Source organism: Brachyistius frenatus, unplaced genomic scaffold, assembly GCF_029030835.1.
Source record: "Brachyistius frenatus isolate BFR_SWC_R1_liver_20210118 unplaced genomic scaffold, ASM2903083v1 Contig_113, whole genome shotgun sequence".
Lineage (NCBI taxonomy): Eukaryota > Metazoa > Chordata > Actinopteri > Embiotocidae > Brachyistius > Brachyistius frenatus.
In genome coordinates, this window is record NW_027210712.1 from 238,363 (window position 1) to 257,718 (window position 19,356).

Here is a 19,356-nt window from a genome sequence, read left to right on the forward strand (position 1 = left end):
GCCCGGCAGGATATCAAACAGTATAGTTAATCCGGCACAATTTTCTCAATAAAACAACATGTGCAAAACTCACAATCGTAGATCCGATCACGACATCAACGTCTGCCCCCGCCGGGCTTTCAAGTACGACAAGTAATGAGTTGTCCTCTGGCTAACAGGTCACTGTAGGTGAACAAAAAAAAAATGACAAAATAATTATTAGAATGAATGTTTTCTCAACAACTAAAACACAGAAAAAAATTATTAATTTGGTTGGTTACAGTGCAAGAGGGAAATATCAACGATATAAACACAAAACGGGCAACAAAAAAAAAAAAAAAAAAAAGAAATCCATTTAACAACGTTTAACCAATACAAAAATGAAGGAAAGAAAATGACCAAATCAGGAAGCTGAGAAAGCAGCTTTGCTTCAAACCATTTTACATTATGCACAGATACCGAATATCTCAACACTTTATAATGATTCATGTAGAATGTGTCAATTACATTTATATATATATATTTTTTGTGGCTGTAACTTTTTGTGTAAAAGTAGTCAAATAATTTACTGCTTCAATGCTCCACTTTTGTTTCAAGTGCAGTTACTCTACAACTGTTGCCTCCCTGAAAATGATGTATCTATAAACACTCTCCCTACACAACATGTTTGTGCTCCTGGGTGAAAACAGACCTGAATTATGACGCTCTTTAAAATTCACTTCTCTTTTAGTTTTTCTAACAGAGGTGGTAATGGACTGTGGGGGCCACCTCCGCTCTGTGTATCTACATAAAGTAAACACTGCAGGATGGAGGCGGAACAACCGGTGAAACTTGGCTATATAAATCTGTTTCATTTCATTCCAAACAGATATTTCTTTTCCTTTTTCTATTCACGACCGCCATAAGTTAATTTTTTTTTCGCTCATTCCCTGCACGGCGTGACGGCGTGCACCCCCGGTAGGAGTTAAGTGTCTCGCACAATGACACTTCAGCAGGTCGTCTGATTGAAGGATGATCCCATAATCAGAAGCAAATGAATCCACTCACACATTTTGGAGGCAAAAAAACTGCAGGAGCAGACTCTTCCACCCCCGAGAATCCCGAGATATGATTTTACTCACGCTGAAATGTTAATATAATACATGACTCACGGTGAAACAGATGTTACTTCTAACGAGACACAGTTCATGACTGAATGTAGAAGATAGGTACTACATTTTAAATTCAAACAATAATATTCACCGTTTGGACAAACTACAGCTTAATATAAAGTGTGTTTAATATTTCCACAGTAAATAAACTATGTCGTACATACATTTTTAGTCTCTCTAAAATAAAATAAGCAGATTTTTAAAACCAAATGTGTCTCAAGAAGGACTTTACTTTGCTTATTTATGTTTCTTAATTTTCAAAGAAGGAATTTACTGTGCTTCAATCATTTACTTATTCCAATAAATCAATATACTGTATCTGATAAAAGGTTGGTTCGGAGAGCCACAAAAACAAGCTTAGGTTCAGAGAAAGATCATCTGATTGGGGTTTGAATCTAAAGGTTGTTTCCAATATTACAATTGAAGATGGTCTCTCTTAACACAGATAAACTTAACCGTGACTTTAGATAGCATGTCGTGGATTTGGACTTCCTGCCTCTTTCCAGAGAAAAGTTGCACTTAAATATAAATGTGAAAACAATCCAGTTGGTTTTAACAAATGTAATTTCAAGGCAACAGAGCTGCTCAAACTCGAAATGTAAATTAAAGGGCTTGAATTTAAGTAAGACCCTTCTCTTCCATCCCCAAACTCATCCAGGCAGAGAGGTGTGTGTGTGTGTGTGTGTGTGTGTGTGTGTGTGTGTGTGTGTGTGTGTGTGTGTGTGTGTGTGTGTGTGTGTGTGTGTGTGTGTGTGTGTGTGTGTGTCTCCACCTGCTGTATGTCAGAGGGAAGGTGTACCGGCTGTTAACCACCCATGAATACAGATGAGCAGCTTGTTGTGATGTGGCTGGGGGTTCGTGAGGAGGCTCGGCAGAGAACTAACTCACCACATAATGAGGGATCCTTATCAGTCCCGCAAGAGCCACACAAGTTTAAGTGAAAGGCCAACACACACACACACACACACACACACACACACACACACACACACACACACACACACACACACACACACACACACACACACACACACACACTCTGGGACACACTATACCTCTCAGACAGATTTAGATGTCTGTCACTGTGAAGCTTCATCTTAATCATCCACATGGTACAATGTTTGGGAGAATTTCTTGACTCTGAGAGTTGAATTCGTATCAGGGGAGGAGAGGCTGAGACAACACTTGACACCATCTGCAAGTGAAGGTGAATTTGAAGGAGAGGCTGCACATTTGTAACTCAAATATATTTGGGCTTTTTTTTTTTTTTTTTACTTTTTACTGTACTAATCACTTAGTCTGCATCTGAACCCACTGGCTACTTAATAATGCAGTAATAGACAGTTATCAATACCATATAGTATTAGTAAGATTACATTATCTTATTAACAGATTATTCAAACCTATTAACCCAAAAGACAATCAACGTCAGCATTCCTTTCTAATAAATAGAAATCGAAGGTTCGAAGGAAGTATTTGTAAGATTAAAAACCAAAGAGCAAAAAAATGAATTGTTCAAGTCCACAGGGAAATATAATGATGTACTAAAATGATGTAGCAGTGTTGTGCTTCAATTCTTTTGGATGATTTGGTAGAGTTGCAGTTGACAATTTGTTTTTTTAGAACATGTTCAGTAAAAACCAGTGTCACCGATTCATTTTTATGAAAATGTTTACTCGAATTTACATTTTTAAAGTGTTTTCCTGACACTAAGTTTTTCAAATGTCACTCTGGCCCAGTGATAATGATAAGAGACAATATTTCAAAGTTCTCCAAAATGTCTTCTACCCATTGAGCCCAAGGTTGATCATTAAAAAAAAAAAAAAAAAAAAAAAATAGCTAAAAGCTTGGAGGGCTAAGTGTTTGTGGCAATCACTACTCCCTACTCTCATTGAAAATATATATATATTTTTAGTTTTACTAACTGTTAAAGGATCTGGCTTCAGATGTTCTGTCTCATCAGATCACACATCACTAAATACACTTTATTGGATTGTTTCATCAACCAGATCAATAAGATAATATGTATAAACCCCGCAGCTGAAATAATCAAAGAGCCCAATTTATGAAACTGTTCCATTTTTGTTGAAATTTGAGTTTAAGTCAAACTCCTGTCAAGAATGAAATGAAATTGAATTTTTAAACACATTGATTTCTACCTTGAGGCCTCAGTAGATTTAAGCACTTTCATAATGTGGGCTCTGATTAACGCATTTTAAAAATGACAACTTCCCTTTATTAGAATTGCAAAATACAAAAAGCATCTACATTTCATCCAAGAGAAAGATTGTCCTGCACATGTGGGATTTTAGGTCAACTGACTAATTCAGCTGTGAACGTCACATGCCAACGACTTCACTATTAAATTTGATTTTATATTACCTTATGTGGCATATTCCTGAACTGGGCAAATTTAGTTTCACACTGGGGACTGAAGCTCATTCAAATGTTCTCACACTTGCATCATGGGGGCATCCAGAAGTGAATAAACTCCATTTTCCACCTTGGAGGCCAGTTTTATTGAAATGCACACGTTTCCTTGTCATGTGGAGAAGCAAACTGAGTAAATGTAGTCTGTGCCCCTGGGAACCATGCTCCTTCAAACGGACTGGTAAGGCTTGTCACGTGGGGATCTAATCTGAGTGAATGTGGGAAATTAAGTGAAAGTGACCTACCTAGCCCTCATAGATGACTTCTGGTTTTGAATCAAGCAGCATGGCCTGAAGAGCACAAGGCAGATTAAATACGTTTTCAGCCCTCTTTTTTTTTTTTTTTTTTTTTGCATGTTTCTTATCTACAGTTCACACGCTGCTCACAGTATATCATCCTGTGGAAGTGGCGAAGCTCGAGCAACAAGTTCAAATAACGGGGGAACTTTGAATTCTTACTTCTTTGTAATTTGATGGAAAATGAAACAACAGGAGAAATATGACACTTCTTTTTGTTTTTGGAGTGCTTCTACCACACGAGTGCTCATTAATTAGCCACGGATTTTTGTTTACGGTATTTATTATTGAACCTTTTTTTAAGCTTCAACAGTAGTCCGACTCGCCAACCCGGTATCACGGCAAAGCGTGAGATAGACACGCCGGTCCACTACAGCAAAACGTGAGATAGCCACGCTTTGGGCTGTCTCGGCGTGAAAGTTACACGTTTTGTAAGCGTGAAACTTACACGAACGTAAATGTCACATGACGCACAGCATGGGAAACTACCATAACAACCTCTAAGCTACTAACCTACACATCAACAATAGAAGGTTTTAAAGATGATTTGGATCATACAGCGAGTCCTACTTGTTTCTAATAATACTAGTTTTAATGCAAGTCTCGCCTCCCAACGTGCACATTTTTCACATATAAGCTCCTCTGGAAACTATTTTGCAAGAGCACGGTCGCTGCATCCTGGGCTGCCCAACACAATCGTGATTGGTTTACACAAATACAAACAAAGTAGAGCATTTATTTTTTTTCCTATACTATAATGATATATGTGTGATACCTAATCCTTCTCCAGCCCTCGTACGGTGCCTCGAGTATAAAAGGAGGAAACCAAACTCGGGCAAAAATGCTTAAATAAGCTAAATCAATATATTTTGTATGATATAACACTACGCAACACAGATTACAAAATGGAAAAGAGAAGGGAGACAGTTTTAGATAGCTGTAGAGACTCCTATATATATATATATATATATATATATATATATATATATATATATATATAAAAAATTAATTAATTAAAAAAAAACTCATATTTGCGGAGATCCATTGGTTTTTGTTGTTGTACAGCTCTCATAATCCCTGAACAAATAAAAAAAATTGTAAGACACACTTTTTGATCACACAACATATGTTTGAAGGGATATACGCAGCAAGAAATATGATACAATGTCATTGTGTTGGCTCTCGACTCCAAAAGAAATTCAAGCATGACCATGAAAATTGAAATGTTGACTTTCAGCTTTTAATTTTGAGGTTGTCGAAAACTCATATCGGACGGAACTGTTTAGAAACTGTGGCCCTTTTTTCGCACGTGATAAAATGCTAGCCGAGACCGAGCTGAGATCAGCCTTGAAAAGGTCTTCAGGAGGGGTCATCGTATTAGTCCTCTGTAACACAATGCTAAACGAAAGCTTTTAGAATATGCACCAGCGCCGAGGTTGAACAAACCGTTTCATATCTGAAGGCCGACGATCATTCGCGGTTGCAATCCTTGTTTGGAGCCGTTTCTGTATGCAGCCGAGACTGGATGGTTTTGTTCCTGCTGTAAAATGTCTGGTGATGAAAGATTAAAAAGTAGGGCTTGCCTGAAAGCAAAACACAATTACTATTCAGTGTGTTCCCAGTGTGGTGAGGAAGGCCGCGCACAAAAGCACAACTGTAGTGAACGCTTTCATGTCAGGACTCAGCAGTTTACACTCTGCAACAAGGCGAGGGAGACGAGAGCAAGTGTGTTTTTGATAGAGAACAGGTGTCTCACTCAAAAGTGCTTCCTGTTACTTCCTCTAACATTTATAAAGTTGTAGGAGCCACGACTTCCTCTGCCTGCAGTCAAAAATCTTACATGCGTGCATATTAGGGCTGGGACTGATGATTATTTTCATCTTCAGTAAGTCTGGTGATCATTTCTATCCGTTTACAAATAAAGGTGAAGTCTATAATATAAAATCATCCATTTCGAGAGGCTAAAACAATATATGTTGCTCTACCACGGGATGAATGACTTTAAAATGTTCATCGCACCACTATGGACTTTTGACTCTCCTTTATATGTGACTGCTGTAATCGGATGAAGAGTTGATATACGGATATCCATGATCGTTAATGTAGTTTTCCAAGGCCTGCAACAGGCTCCGTGGCCCCGCTGGAGTTAATCTCAGCTCTCAAGTCCGGTATTATTTTACATTTTGAGAACGCACTGAATGCAATTATCTTTAAGTAGCTGTAGGGTTGGAAAAGCAGCAGCGGCTTTAGGTCCCGGAAAGGAACCGGTGTCATCATATCTGACTCCGTTCTGAATAATATTGCTAATTTTAATGGTGTAAGATCTTTTACGACGCCACCCTCCTGCCCCGCTTTTTATCTTAATCCTTTACACAAGTGGGAATGAATCGGTTTTAAATAATATGGACAAGGTACTTTCAGTGTACCTTATTTTACCCCATTAAAGCAACACAAAACCGCTTTGTTCCTCACAGAGGGGCCACGTCAGCGTATCTAGCGAGTTCATCGCTGGCTTTTAACAGAAGATCGGGCGGTCGCACGTCCCGGTTTTCATGCGGGGTCGAGAGTAGTATAACAGGTTAGGAACTTATGGAATAATGCTCCTCACAGAAGAAAGAATAAACCTTGAAAAAGGTGATTTGAAAGATGAATCGAGCGGTACAATAGCACATCTGGTGCACTGACATATTTTAATGAGAATTCAGAAGCTTTATTTATTTATTACTTAAGAAGCAGTTCGTATCAACCCTGTCGATGAGGAGGGGTTATTGGGATCGAATCCAACAAAAGGAGAAAATTCGCCATAAAATCATGACTGTAAAATGTAGCTGGACTTTGAAGCTCACAGAACTTAAAGTATGTCGATGATGGTCGAGTAATTTCCAAGCTTTCCTCGTCACTACGATGTTTTAGCTGGGTCATGCATTTTACCAATTAGCAATGTTGATTTGTATCCGCGTGTTGAGAGATATTGTATTAAAAGAGAATCACCTTTGTCAGTGTTTTGGGGTTCCTTTTTCCTCCATTATGATTTATGTAAACTGATTTAAAAAAAATAAAAAATAAAAATAAAAAGGTTGCTTGTGAAGCTAAAAGTTTGATGTAAGATACAATCAAGAAAATGTGCTAATGAATGTCGGTCTCTCTTGACAGTTTGCATTCTACAATCTTCACACATTCACTCTGTTCATCCCAGAGATGGAGCCGTTTTCTTTTAGTCTTGCAGTTGATGGACTAACTTTGTCAGCATTTGAAATAATAGAAAAGAAAAACTGTCGGCTGACGCACACTTAACCCGCCTGCCTCTGCCTCTGCTCTGCTCTCTCTGTTCCTCTGCTGGGTATGTAGGTCACAGTCAGGCTGCCGAGAGAAATTCTCCACGTTACCATAGAAATGTGACTTCCACACGGTACGTTCAAGGGACGCAACAAATTGGGAATCTTCACTCACGCACACAGAGACACATTTGTTTCCTGGAGGTTTACTATAAACCTAATCGAACCCACTTCAAACCTAACCCTAAATGTTAACCTAAAAGAGTCTTCACCCAAAATGGAGTTGTTTACATGATGTGGACTTGTTGTCAGTCTCCATAAGAGAGGCGAGTCCGAGCAGTGCGCCGAAAATTTCGGAGACTGTTGCACGTGAACCGAGCGCATTCCCGAGATGTGCACGGAGCCGAGGGGAGGTGTAACTCTCGAGGGCAAGTACTCCAAGTTACGTTGCCGGATCGAAGACAGAAAACTTAGTTCCACACGTTTTTATGAGCGGTGGTATTTGCGATTTTCAACATGGACCTTAAACTTGAGCAGAGAGTGCACATCAACTCGGGAAATCAACGGCGGAGACCCTTGAAATGAAGCAGTGGGCCAATTAGGGTTTGGAGTGACATTTTGTGTTTCACTGTCCAAGACCAAAGAAGATGCGTCCATGGTGACATCAAAAATGTCCCCTTGTGGGATTAATAAAGTAACTATCTATCTATCCAAATGCCGGAGGTCACAAAAACAAATGTAACTTCGGGTGAAAATTGGAAAACGTAATCACAAAGTTGCACAACGGTAGCAATCTCAGAACATTGTAATAGGCCCTGGTATGTCTGCACAACATGATTCGAGTACCTCCTTTTCTTCCACTTCCAGAGTTCGCATATCCGACAGTCTCCATGTATTTTTGTATTCATGATGTTAAGGATGCTTCATTGTATTTTCTATTATAAGAAGAAAAGTGAACTCTCCCGAAGGATGAAGAATGTAGGTCAACGAATGAGAGCAGGTCCTGGTTTCATCACACAAATATGATGAGTAAGAGGGAGGTGAGTGCACAGACATTACATATGTACCCACACACACACACACACACACACACACACACACACACACACACACACACACACACACACACACACACACACACACACACACACACACACACACACACACACAGTGTTACATGTGCAGAAAGCACAGAGACAGGATGACAATAGAAGCGTACCGCACTTGACCTTGTCTTTATCATTCATGTTTTTCTGATCCTCCTGTTTAAATTGACACTCTTACTTGAAGTCCGAGTACAGTCGGGCACACAGAGTGCAGGACGAAGTTAATTACCTTGAAGAAGTGCCATTCCAGAACAGGAATGTATAATTAATTTAACTTTCACACCAGCGATTAGTGTATGGAAACAGTTAAGACATTTCATTTTAAAAATAGAACTCCAAATGTGAAAAGGCACCATTTTCTGAGAAAAGGAGAATCGTTAGCTGAAAGACAGACCAGCAGCGCCAATAATAAAACCTCAAAATCCTCATTAACCAGCTCCAACTTTCAGGCATGTGTCTTTCCGAGAAAAAAGGATTATATGCTCAGTGACCAATCCAAGAAACGTGGAGACTACTCTTTTCACTCCACTGTGCATACATATTAAGCATAAAATTCACCCAGACTTTGAAATTCAGAGACTGAAATACAACGGCAGACAATAAATAAAGGACACTTTGTAAAATAAAAAAAATAAAGTGATTTTGGAAAGAGCTTTGTAGAATGACAGCCTCAATTCGGAGGACAATGGCGCAAAATGTTCAACTTTAAAGTCCTCGTTCGCTATGAATGGCAACAGGTGACGCTGAATGTGAAGAAAGATTTAGCCTTCAATTTAAATGGCAGTCAAACAGATTCTGTCAACCGGGTTCAAAAAGTCCTGGACTTTATTGCTGGTTTAGAACAATACTCGATACCAGTTTTATAAAATCAATTTTAAGAATAATAAAGTAGCTTAAACATGACTGTACAAATGTTTACTTTCCATACAGTTCAGAGGAGGAGAGTGCAACTCTGGTTGTTTCCTGTAGCTAATTAACAGATGTTCACTAAACACGTCCAATTCAAGTCAGAGCTCAACGCTGCAATTTACCGGTGTTCATTAAAAGCAAGACTAAATGAGGAAATGTTAGCTTGCCGGCAGCACAAAGAGAAGTCACTGCTGCGCAAATATATATATGTGGCAAAAATAATTTATGAAAAGTGAAAAATGATGTAAAAATGTACCTAATTTGAAACTGAGTAAGTAGTGGAGGCTATTTATGGTACATGTTGTAGCTTCCTGATTCTGATGAGACTGAATCAGGTGCAAAAAGTGTGCGTTTTAAATCAAATATGTATTCGTGTGGATGTGGTCATGGTTTCAAAATGTGCTACTGAATTCAGTCAACGCCACAAAAGTATTAAAGTCCGGTACAAGAAATGATAAAACAAAAATAAGCAGATATTTTCATCAGAAGCAGATCAATCTAAACTTTAAAAGTGGGTTGAAGTAGGTGGGAGTGGTTAAGTGCCAAAAAGTACGAGGTAAAACAGGAATGTTCATTACTGAATCTGGTGCACCAATTAAATTAAAATAGGTTATTTTTATTATCATATTTTTAATCGTTTTTGGTGGATTGTATTATTGAATTATTGAAACATTCTCAGGAGTATCCAGCACACAAACAAAGAAAAGAAAAGAAAAGAAAAGAAAAGAAAAGAAAAGAAAAGAAAAGAAAAGAAAAGAAATGAAAAGAAAAGAAAAGAAAAGAAAGAGCACCCCTAATGCTTTTTTTTTTTTTTTTTTTTTTTGTCTCATCCCGTCATTCTTTCTTTTATGTTACACATTTTCTTTTTACCTTTATTTATCTTTAAATGTCGAGACTCTGTGCACTCTTAACCAGGTCTGGAGAAAATGATGGCCCCTTTGTGAGCTCACAAAAACGCCAAGAGCTGCCACAGTCGGGATCAGCGCAGGCTGACTCGTGGGAAATTGTCTCCGTGAGCCGTCGCTGTGTGAAATTTACTATTCTGATCCGAAAGTTAACGTGAGACTAATTGAAGCGGAGAGATGACATCTGACCAATACGCGTGTAGTTTTATGAAGCACAAGATATATTTTTTTTAATTAAGGCCGTCTTTACGCATCAAACGTTTCATCATCTCAAAGACGAACGGTGAATTTAGGTGTTTTAATGCCGGCGGTTAGAGTCGGAAGGTGGTTTGTAAGGTGTGTGTGTGTGTGTGTGTGTGTTTTTAGTATCTCTAACTATAAAATATTTTTAAAAAACGGTTTGTTTTTCATTGAAATGGCCGCATTTCATTTTGTACTGTAATTTTCCCATGAATGTATCTACAAGAACAGCTGCTGTATGATTCATGTTTGATGGGCGAGAACAGCATCTTTCACTTGCTCTCCGACATCCACGTAGCGGTCTGAGAGTGTATTTGAGTCTCGTGAGTATTATTGCAAAGGTGCTTCCTTTTTTTCTTTTTTTTTGTAAAGACATACTGATGCGTTCAGGGGTATTTCTAAAACAGGTGAAAATTAGATCATTCCAGAAGCTTTAAAGCAAGTTAGGCACAAAGAAGTTGCAATTATAGTGATCTGAAAGCCATTTAAAAGCCAACGTTAACTAAATATCCATCGAGCACCTGATTTATTTGGTTTTCGACTCAGTTTCATCATTAAACCTTGTAAAATGATGTTAATATATTTAGTCATTTTGACAAATAGGTAGAAAATTATACAATTTTAAAAGTAAATAATTACAAATTTAAAACCAGCTGGGAGAAAAAACAGCTGTACAAGCATACGTCATGCAAAGGGTAAGAAGGCAATGCTTTGTATGCTCATTAAAGCAAAACTATATGTGACAACTTCTGTTGGACCTACTATGCACGGCACTACTGAAACGCTCCAAATTAATCCAATCTAGCATTCTTTGTTCTTCCGTTAATTTTGATTAGGATCCTATTTATTTTCATTTTTGATGATGCTCTGGGGGAGATTTGTAGAAACAACACATTTTGAGCTGAAAATGTTTGCTCTCTGTGTCTGAAGTTTAATCTAAAATTCCCTTTCATCTCAATATTTACTGATTAATTCCAAACACTTTTTTTGGGGGGGGGGGGTGGGGGGGGGGGTAATTCACTCACAGGAGCTTCAGCAGGTAATTTAATTCACGATGGGAAAGTAAATGAATCGCACTCAAAGCTCTCGATGAAATCCATTCATTAACACGACAACGTCAGCGCTATTTTAAGTACATTGCTCTCAATCAGTGTTCTTAATAAATGAATTGCATCGGGAGCTTTGACTGTGTGTAATTTACTAAACGCTCGCTCTTCAACCTTCTGGATAAGCATGCCAGTTTCCTCCTGCGTAAAGTTTGGCTTGGCGGCGCCGCTATACTCCTTAGTCTTTACGAAATTGACAACACGTACCGCCACGGCGATGTTAAAGGGGACGAGAGGAGCTGCCTTGATTGGCCGTCACACACCTTCTAATGATTTATTCCTCCTATTTTACCACAGCAGCACAGCAGATGTTCTTGTATTTCCTCTGCGTCCAGATTGACGAAACAAGAGCCAGCTGTGTCCGGGGAATTTTTTACTTCCAGAAGATGATGTCTCTAATTCCGTAAGTATGTTTGTCTTTATCACATCCACTTATATATTGGGCTCCGAGGTATATATTGGTGGCTTTGTGCAGACCAAGAGTGACTGCTTTGTCTAATGACTCGGACAGAAAGAGAATGAATCAGAGATTTGGGGAATTGCAGGGTGGTGTGCCTTTTTTTTTTCTTCTTCATTCAGACATCAAGAGAATCAATCTACAAAAGAATAATTAAAGGATCTGGACGTGTGTGTGTGTGTGTGTGTGTGTGTGTGTGTGTGTGTATATATGATTTATACTTTGTACGTGTGGATGTGTGCGTGTTTGATTTTGGGTGTGTCTATATGAATGTGTCCATGAATGTGCTTTATTAAACGATGGCATGAGGGAACAGTCTTTAAAAATAACCCCAGCAGACACTCCCTCTGAAGAACTCTGGGTATGTGTGTGCCTTACTTAGCTGCTTTTATGTGAAACTGTGTGTGTGTGTGTGTGTGTGTGTGTGTGTGTGTGTGTGTGTGTGTGTGTGTGTGTGTGTGTGTGTGTGCGCGCGCGCGCAGCAGCTCATTTGTTCTACGGCCTCTGTTGTTGGTATTCTCAACTGATAGCTTTCTCTTCTGAAGAATCGGCTTGCTCTCTGTGGCGCTATTGTTTGCCCTAACTCTGTGTCAGCATGTTAATATATGTGTGCATATCTGTGTGCGTGTGCATTTGCCCAACTAATTGAAAAGTGGCAGTGTTGTAAACAAGCTGAGAAAAGAGTGAACATTTTTCATGTGGCACCGGGGCTCTACACAGCGGGGGAGTGCGCGTTTGTGTGTGTGTGTGTGTGTGTGTGTGTGTGTGTGTGTGTGTGTGTGTGTGTGTGTGTGTGTGTGTGTGTGTGTGTGTGTGTGTGTGTGTGTGTGTTCAGGCCCTGCCAACCTCAGATGGCAGCCACTTATCTCGGGTACTTGCATCATTATGTCTCTTCTCTCATCCCCCTCCTCGGCTCTCATCTTTTTACTCCTTTCATCGTCTCATCACCTCTCGGCTCCTTTTCTTTGTCTCGGTTTATGTTCTCCTCTTTTCTTTTACAACGATCTCTACTTACCGTGATGTGCTGGTTTTGTCAGCAAACGCGGAGCGATGCGCAATTCTGACGTTCTGTACCGACAACAGCTTCAGTCTTTGCTGTGCTGCTTGCTAAGCTGCTCTGAAGGAGGAGGCAGGCGGCAGCCCACGGTGACGTCACCCGGCGGCCGTTACGAAGCCCGGAGTCTGGACTTTGCTTTCCGCCAGTTTGCTATTTCGGAGCAAAAAGTGACCATATTTGGATGAGACGCAAGGGGTGGGTCGAACTCGATCCGATTGGAAACACAAGAACACCACGCCCCACCCACCGATGGCAGAAAACCTGACAGCATCAAGGGCCCGTCAATCAAACAGACACGCCCCTCCGAAAAGACGGCTTTTTGAGGCCTCATTTCTAATTAGCGATGGGAATATTTTCAGAAGGATCGCCAGAAGCCTGATACGAAGGGGAGACTTTAGCAAATGGCACCAAAATGACTGCTGGAGAAAATTGACTGACTTCGTAATTCATTTGAGAATTTGAAAGGGAGTCTATGGAGCCAGAGCCTTTTTTTTGGAGACAACCCCGAGTGGCCCTCTGTGGCGTTGCAGTTTAAGGCACTTCCGCATCGTCATCATTTTACAGACTCCGAAGCTCGTTTCATGGAATCACACAGTCTAAGGAAGGAGGGACCAATCAGAAACCGGTGGGAGTGGTTAAGTGTGATGACACTGAGGTTGCTCCAACAACGGCAGCAGCGCTAGAAAAATACAACATATGGTCAGATATAATGCGGATTGTTTAAAGGATGGTCCAATCGTTTCAAATATAACATATTAGCTATCCTCCTGCAGTGCAGAACTGTTGTCAATCCTCTCAAGCCCTGTTGACGGTGCGTACAGATGATGTATGCTATTAGGTGACGCCACCGCTCGATAATATAAAACTATCGATTGCTGTGATCGATGCTCGTTTTTCAGCCCTTGAAATGCTACATCATCCGGAGTCAGGCTATCTCTGTGCCAGTGTTGTGTCGTTTGAACCAGGCGTTAATTACATACAGCCTGCAATAAGTGCCGCTTCATTCAACGGCCAAAATGACTACGCAGATCAACTGGCTCTTAAAAGCTGCAGAACAACCCTCCGCCCTTTGATACTATAAATACAGCCTCTGAGAGTTAATTAATTCTTCAACCAAATTATATTACGCCGGACACTTTGTTACTGTCCTGATATCTGACAACTCAATTAAACTATTTCTGATGAAACAACGAATACGAGCTTCTCTGTGGGGTCATGGCAATAACGAAGGGAGAGAGAAATCTTTGGTAGCTCAGTCTATTTTATTTATAAAGAAGAAGGGCAAATGAGACTTTTGAAGTATTTATATTGAAGCTTCTCAGCAGAGTACCTATTAAAAATGAAGGTCAAACTGAAAATTAAGAATGGGAGAAAATTACTATCACTTTCAGGTGAAATGTGCTCTGCATTCACCAAACGTTATTACTTAAATGATCATTAACATGTTAATGAGCAGCGTGTCTGTAAGATTAACATAGCAACACCCAATCCAAACTATTAGTGTGTGTGTGTGTGTGTGTGTGTGTGTGTGTGTGTGTGTGTGTGTGTGTGTGTGTGTGTGTGTGTGTGTGTGTGTGTGTGTGTGTGTGTAAGTAGGTTTGTGTGTTTTGAATTCCAGACTTTCCCAGGGGAATAGTTTCAATTTGCATTACATTAGTCTCAATATAACTAAAAATTCTGTCAAATATCTCCTTGTGTGTGTGTGTGTGTGTGTGTGTGTGTGTGTGTGTGTGTGTGTGTGTGTGTGTGTGTGTGTGTGTGTGTGTGTGTGTGTGTGTGTTCATATTTATCACATCTCCAGAAGTACAATTTACAAAACTTTTCAACTGAACAGATTACAGAAAACAAAGTACATGTACCATTAATTGTATTTATAAACACAAGATGACTAGAAAAACTGAAACTATATCCCTCCGTCTTTTTCTCTCATTCACTTTCTGATTAAGGACACGGAAATAATGTCCTGAAAGGGCAACAGGTCTTTTGTTACGGTTTGCCACACAGGCACCGCATACATGCACACACACATTCAAATATATAGTGAACTGTAGTGCACTAGTGTGTGTTGAGGAAAAGAGAAAAAAAAAAAAAGGATTTTGTTTGAACACTCATTATGTGCAAACACGTACACTTGACGGTACATTCTCGTGTGTGTGTGTGTGTGTGTGTGTGTGTGTGTGTGTGTGTGTGTGTGTGTGTGTGTGTGTGTGTGTGTGTGTGTGTGTGTGTGTGTGTGTGCGTGCGTGCATTCTCTCTTGATACAAAAAGCAATCTAAATGGAGATGGTTCCCTTTTTAGAGACACGGAACAAAACAAAACAAATATCTGACTCCAAAATGAATGCAATCAAAATTTCCTCCCCTCCCTTCTTCTCTCTCACACACTTTTATTTTTTTTGTATTTGTATTATTCGCCACGTCTTTCTCGGTGTTCAGTACACTGTATATTGAGATGTATGACTCTGCAGAGATCTATACCCATATGAATACGAGCGAGAGAGAAATATGTGCTACTCTAACGTTTTTCTTCAAGTACAAGGAAGACATTTCATTGGGAAACTTGCACTGAGTACAGTGTGTGTGTGTGTGCGCGCGCGCGTGTGTGTGTGTGTGTGTGTGCGCACATTTTGCTTTCTGTTTTCTAAAGCAGATCATAATCCGACTCCAACTGCAAACACACAATCACACAGGTTTCAAAGTTATTCAAGCTTTTCTTGTTTTACCGAAACACCCACAGAAGGCTGCAGCGCATCGGGCTCGGCGCCTGCTAATTCATGCTGGACATGTATGAAGTCTGGATACTCCCCCCCCCCCCCCCCCCTCCCCCCCGCGACTCTCTGACAGGATAAATAGGTATCGCTGAGCTGATGCACCGCAACAAAGCATTTGGTGTTTGTAATTTAGGAAAATTGCAACATTCGCAAAAGATTTTCAACAATCAGAGAAGTGGTTGATTCTGTATCACCATTGTTGTGTTGACCGAAAAGATGCAATAAATAGATATTCTGTCAGAGACACTGCGAGGAAGTGAACATTTATGGCAAATGTGGGTTTGGCTGTTTTGAGGGAGAACTGAAGAATCGAAGATGAGGTGCTAATCCTGCAAAACAAAATGATTGCTTCTTGCTCAATAAGTATCGACAGGGATGTGTTGAGGCTGAATGAGGCTCTTTCTGTGCCGAGTTGGTTCTCCCTCTCCCCCTGTGGGTTGTCTTCCCTCCCACTGTCCAAAGACATGCGGGTCAGTTTAACAGGCAGCTCTAAATTGCCATCGGCTGCGTCAGTCCCGTGATTGAGCGGTAGCCTGTCGGAGGTGTGCCCGCCTCGGTGGCCCCCGTGTCAGCTGGGATACTCCAAATCTAGCAAGCCATCACCCTAAGCTGGCCTTGGATAATCATGCAGAAGGATACTGATAGTGTCCTGCTTCAAGGGAATTCATCTAAACTCTAATATAACTCCCTTATGAGATGTAGCTCAAGAAGACCACGGACGGACATCACCCCAATTCAAGGGAATTTAATATGCCGAGTTTATGTGACTATAATCATGTTACACTGTACCTCAAAGATCCTCTCGTTTGAGATGGAACTCAGTTATACACTTTACTCTTTAATGATCATATAGCGAAATATTAATAGTGTCTGGAAAAGATTCTATAATACAGTAAATTGTTCCAAAACCATGTACAGAATCACGTTTTTTTTTTATATGCAAGCCAGACCTCCTTTTCTGTCTTAAAGTAATCATTTACAAGTGTGTCATTTATATAAATTCCTGATGTCACACAAGCAACGTTGTTTGAATCTCTGGGAAAGTGAAGTCTTTAAACACAACCACAATTACCAGTTAAGGCCGTAGCTGCCGCCATAAATTACAAAATGGAGATCTTCAAAGATTGTAACTTTGAAGCTGATCTACTCAGCAACGAAGCAGAAGTTCAGATATAGATTCTGTTTTCATATGAACAACCATTGGGATATAAGTGTTATTAACTCATCAGCTTAACAACATGCATGACCCAACCTTTTAACAATGTCAATTTATTATAAGAACTTGTATTGTCTTTCCCAATTTGCCCATCGGAGAAGTTTGATCTAATTTAATTAATTTTAATTAAATGTTATCCGAAAATGCTGAGCTCCTTTTGAAGACGTCCCTGAATGAGAGCTTTATCGTCCGTTCCCGATGACAAACTGACCCTCCGACTCATTTTTTACAAGTCGTTCATAGTTCTCCTTTAAGACCCGACTCCTTACTTCCCTTCATACAGATTTTTATTTTCTTTCGTGGCGCAGCGATACATTCGAGCAGCTCATTGTCATGCAGCCGGCAGGTGGAGCTGACGAGGTTTATTAAAGGGATCTGGAGCCCGATGCTGTCTCCCCTCATTAACCTCAATAGCACCTCAGACAGGATATCTGGCGCGCGCACACACACACACACACACACACACACACACACACACACACACACACACACACACACACACACACACACACACACACACACACACACACACACACACACGCAAATCAAGTTTGGCACTTATTGTCTGTCAGCATCTCAACAGGCACACACATGCACACTAATATTCAAAACACACATGGAGACAAAACATCAGGCACACATTATTCCTGTCCCTATAGATGACACACACCAAACACACACACACACACACACACACACACACACACACACACACACACACACACACACACACACACACACACGCACACACACTGTCTCCACCTCTACGTCTCATCTTGTTAGCTTTGTTAGCCAGGCTAATTGACAGTTCATTACCAGGTTGCTCTCTTCCACTGACAAATACAAGCTTTTTTTTTTTTTTTTTTTTATGGAGCTACATGCAGAATTTTCAAACAGCGTATTTGAATTCTAGTTGGCTTTTATCAAAGAAAAAAAAAAAAAGAAGAAAAAACCACTGCTACTTGCAACACCGAGCCAGACCTTTTTCTCTGTTTATCTATTTGGGGAAAATGTGTTAAAAACATGATAGTTTGTAACAATTTCTTAATTATTTCGCAGATTCCTGGTAATAGATTGGTCTCTTCATGTAAATCCTTTTACTCCTTACCAAACCTGAGATATGCCCATTCATTATATAAATCATCACTTTGGACCTGGGCGGGTAGGGAGGTAAGAAGTTAAGGTGTATAAATGTGTAAACAGTTAAATACGCCAAACTACAAAAGATGTTGGATTCTGGTGCACAAACAGCTGAATGGTAGAAATCAAGAACAGGGAAACAAGTTCAGTCCAGTTCAGTCACAAAAGGTCGCGCAAAGGCAGACGAGCTGAAGAGACTTAAAGCACCTGGCAAGAATAGCGTCCCGTATCGTGCCATATTGTTTCGACTGCTCGACGTTGCAACAAGTGAATCCGCATTAAAACGACTCTGCACCTTTAATTCTTCTTGCAGTGAAACAACATCATTACGTCTTTGAAATTTGTCCGTCCACTATTTCTTCTGAAATAGTGAGCGGACCAAAACACTTCGGAGAACTTGAACCACACTCGGTGAATGGGGCTTTTGCTTGGGGCGTGTTCACGCTCGTTACACCAGCACCCACGTCTCCAGTACTTCACCGAAGGAAGTTTCCCTTCCTGGCCGGCCTCCTGAGTCCGATCCTTTGTGCACGTCTGTCCCACAACAAGCCACAACCGGTCGTCCGACAAAAGACCTTCCAGTTTTTTGAAGTGAAAAGAGCACGCTCGTTTCCCGTAATTAGCGGAAGCATCTCTCCTCCGTTTCCGCCAAACATCACTCACCAGACGGTTGAAAAGGAACGTAAACACTTTTGGAAAAAGCTGATGTGTCAAATTGATAAATCCTAGTTAAGCTCTTACTGGCAGAATAGCACTGATGGAAAAGCAGTTTATATTTATTCATATATTTCACATTCCAAACCAACAGGTTTTTACATCAGTGCAGTGATTGAAAACCAACTTCTGGCTAAGTTTTCTCTTTTGTTGTTGTTGTTGCTAAATCCTATGTGAGATGTCATTTGTCTTTGAGGTTGAAAGGTAAAAATCAAACTCAATACCAATGTCTGGGAGCACGCAGCTTTTTAAATCATTTCTGTCTGGAATCGAACGCCTAAAATGTCTTTAAAGCAAACTAATATAGTCATATGTCGCACATTTGATCATGCACGCTGCGCTGCACTTGGATCAATTACTAATGAAATATTCTAACTCAGAGGGCCTTCTGGGTAAATTCAGTGGTTCCCTTTCTCATGGAGACTTTTCTGTTTCCCCTCATCTTGTACATCCCGGCTCAATTTGTTGTCTTTTGCTTCTTTCTCTTTCTTCTAACCGTGTTCGCTTGTTCCTTCCTGCTTTATTTTTATGTATCCGTCTCTTCAGCTTTTTTTTTTTTTTCTTTTCTTTCGTTTCGAGTATGTTCTTTTGCTGCAGAATATATT

At 40.2% G+C, this 19,356-nt stretch overlaps 1 long non-coding RNA gene across 1 annotated transcript in view; it reads right to left on the reverse strand.

Annotated features, from left to right (window-relative positions):
• Positions 1-17,647, reverse strand: part of LOC138629289 (uncharacterized) — a 160,215-nt gene extending 142,568 nt beyond the window's left edge. The window contains exon 1 of the long non-coding RNA XR_011311534.1: positions 17,566-17,647. This is a non-coding gene — a long non-coding RNA (uncharacterized lncRNA). The remainder of the gene's footprint in view (positions 1-17,565) is intronic.
• Between the last annotated feature and the right edge of the window lie 1,709 nt (positions 17,648-19,356).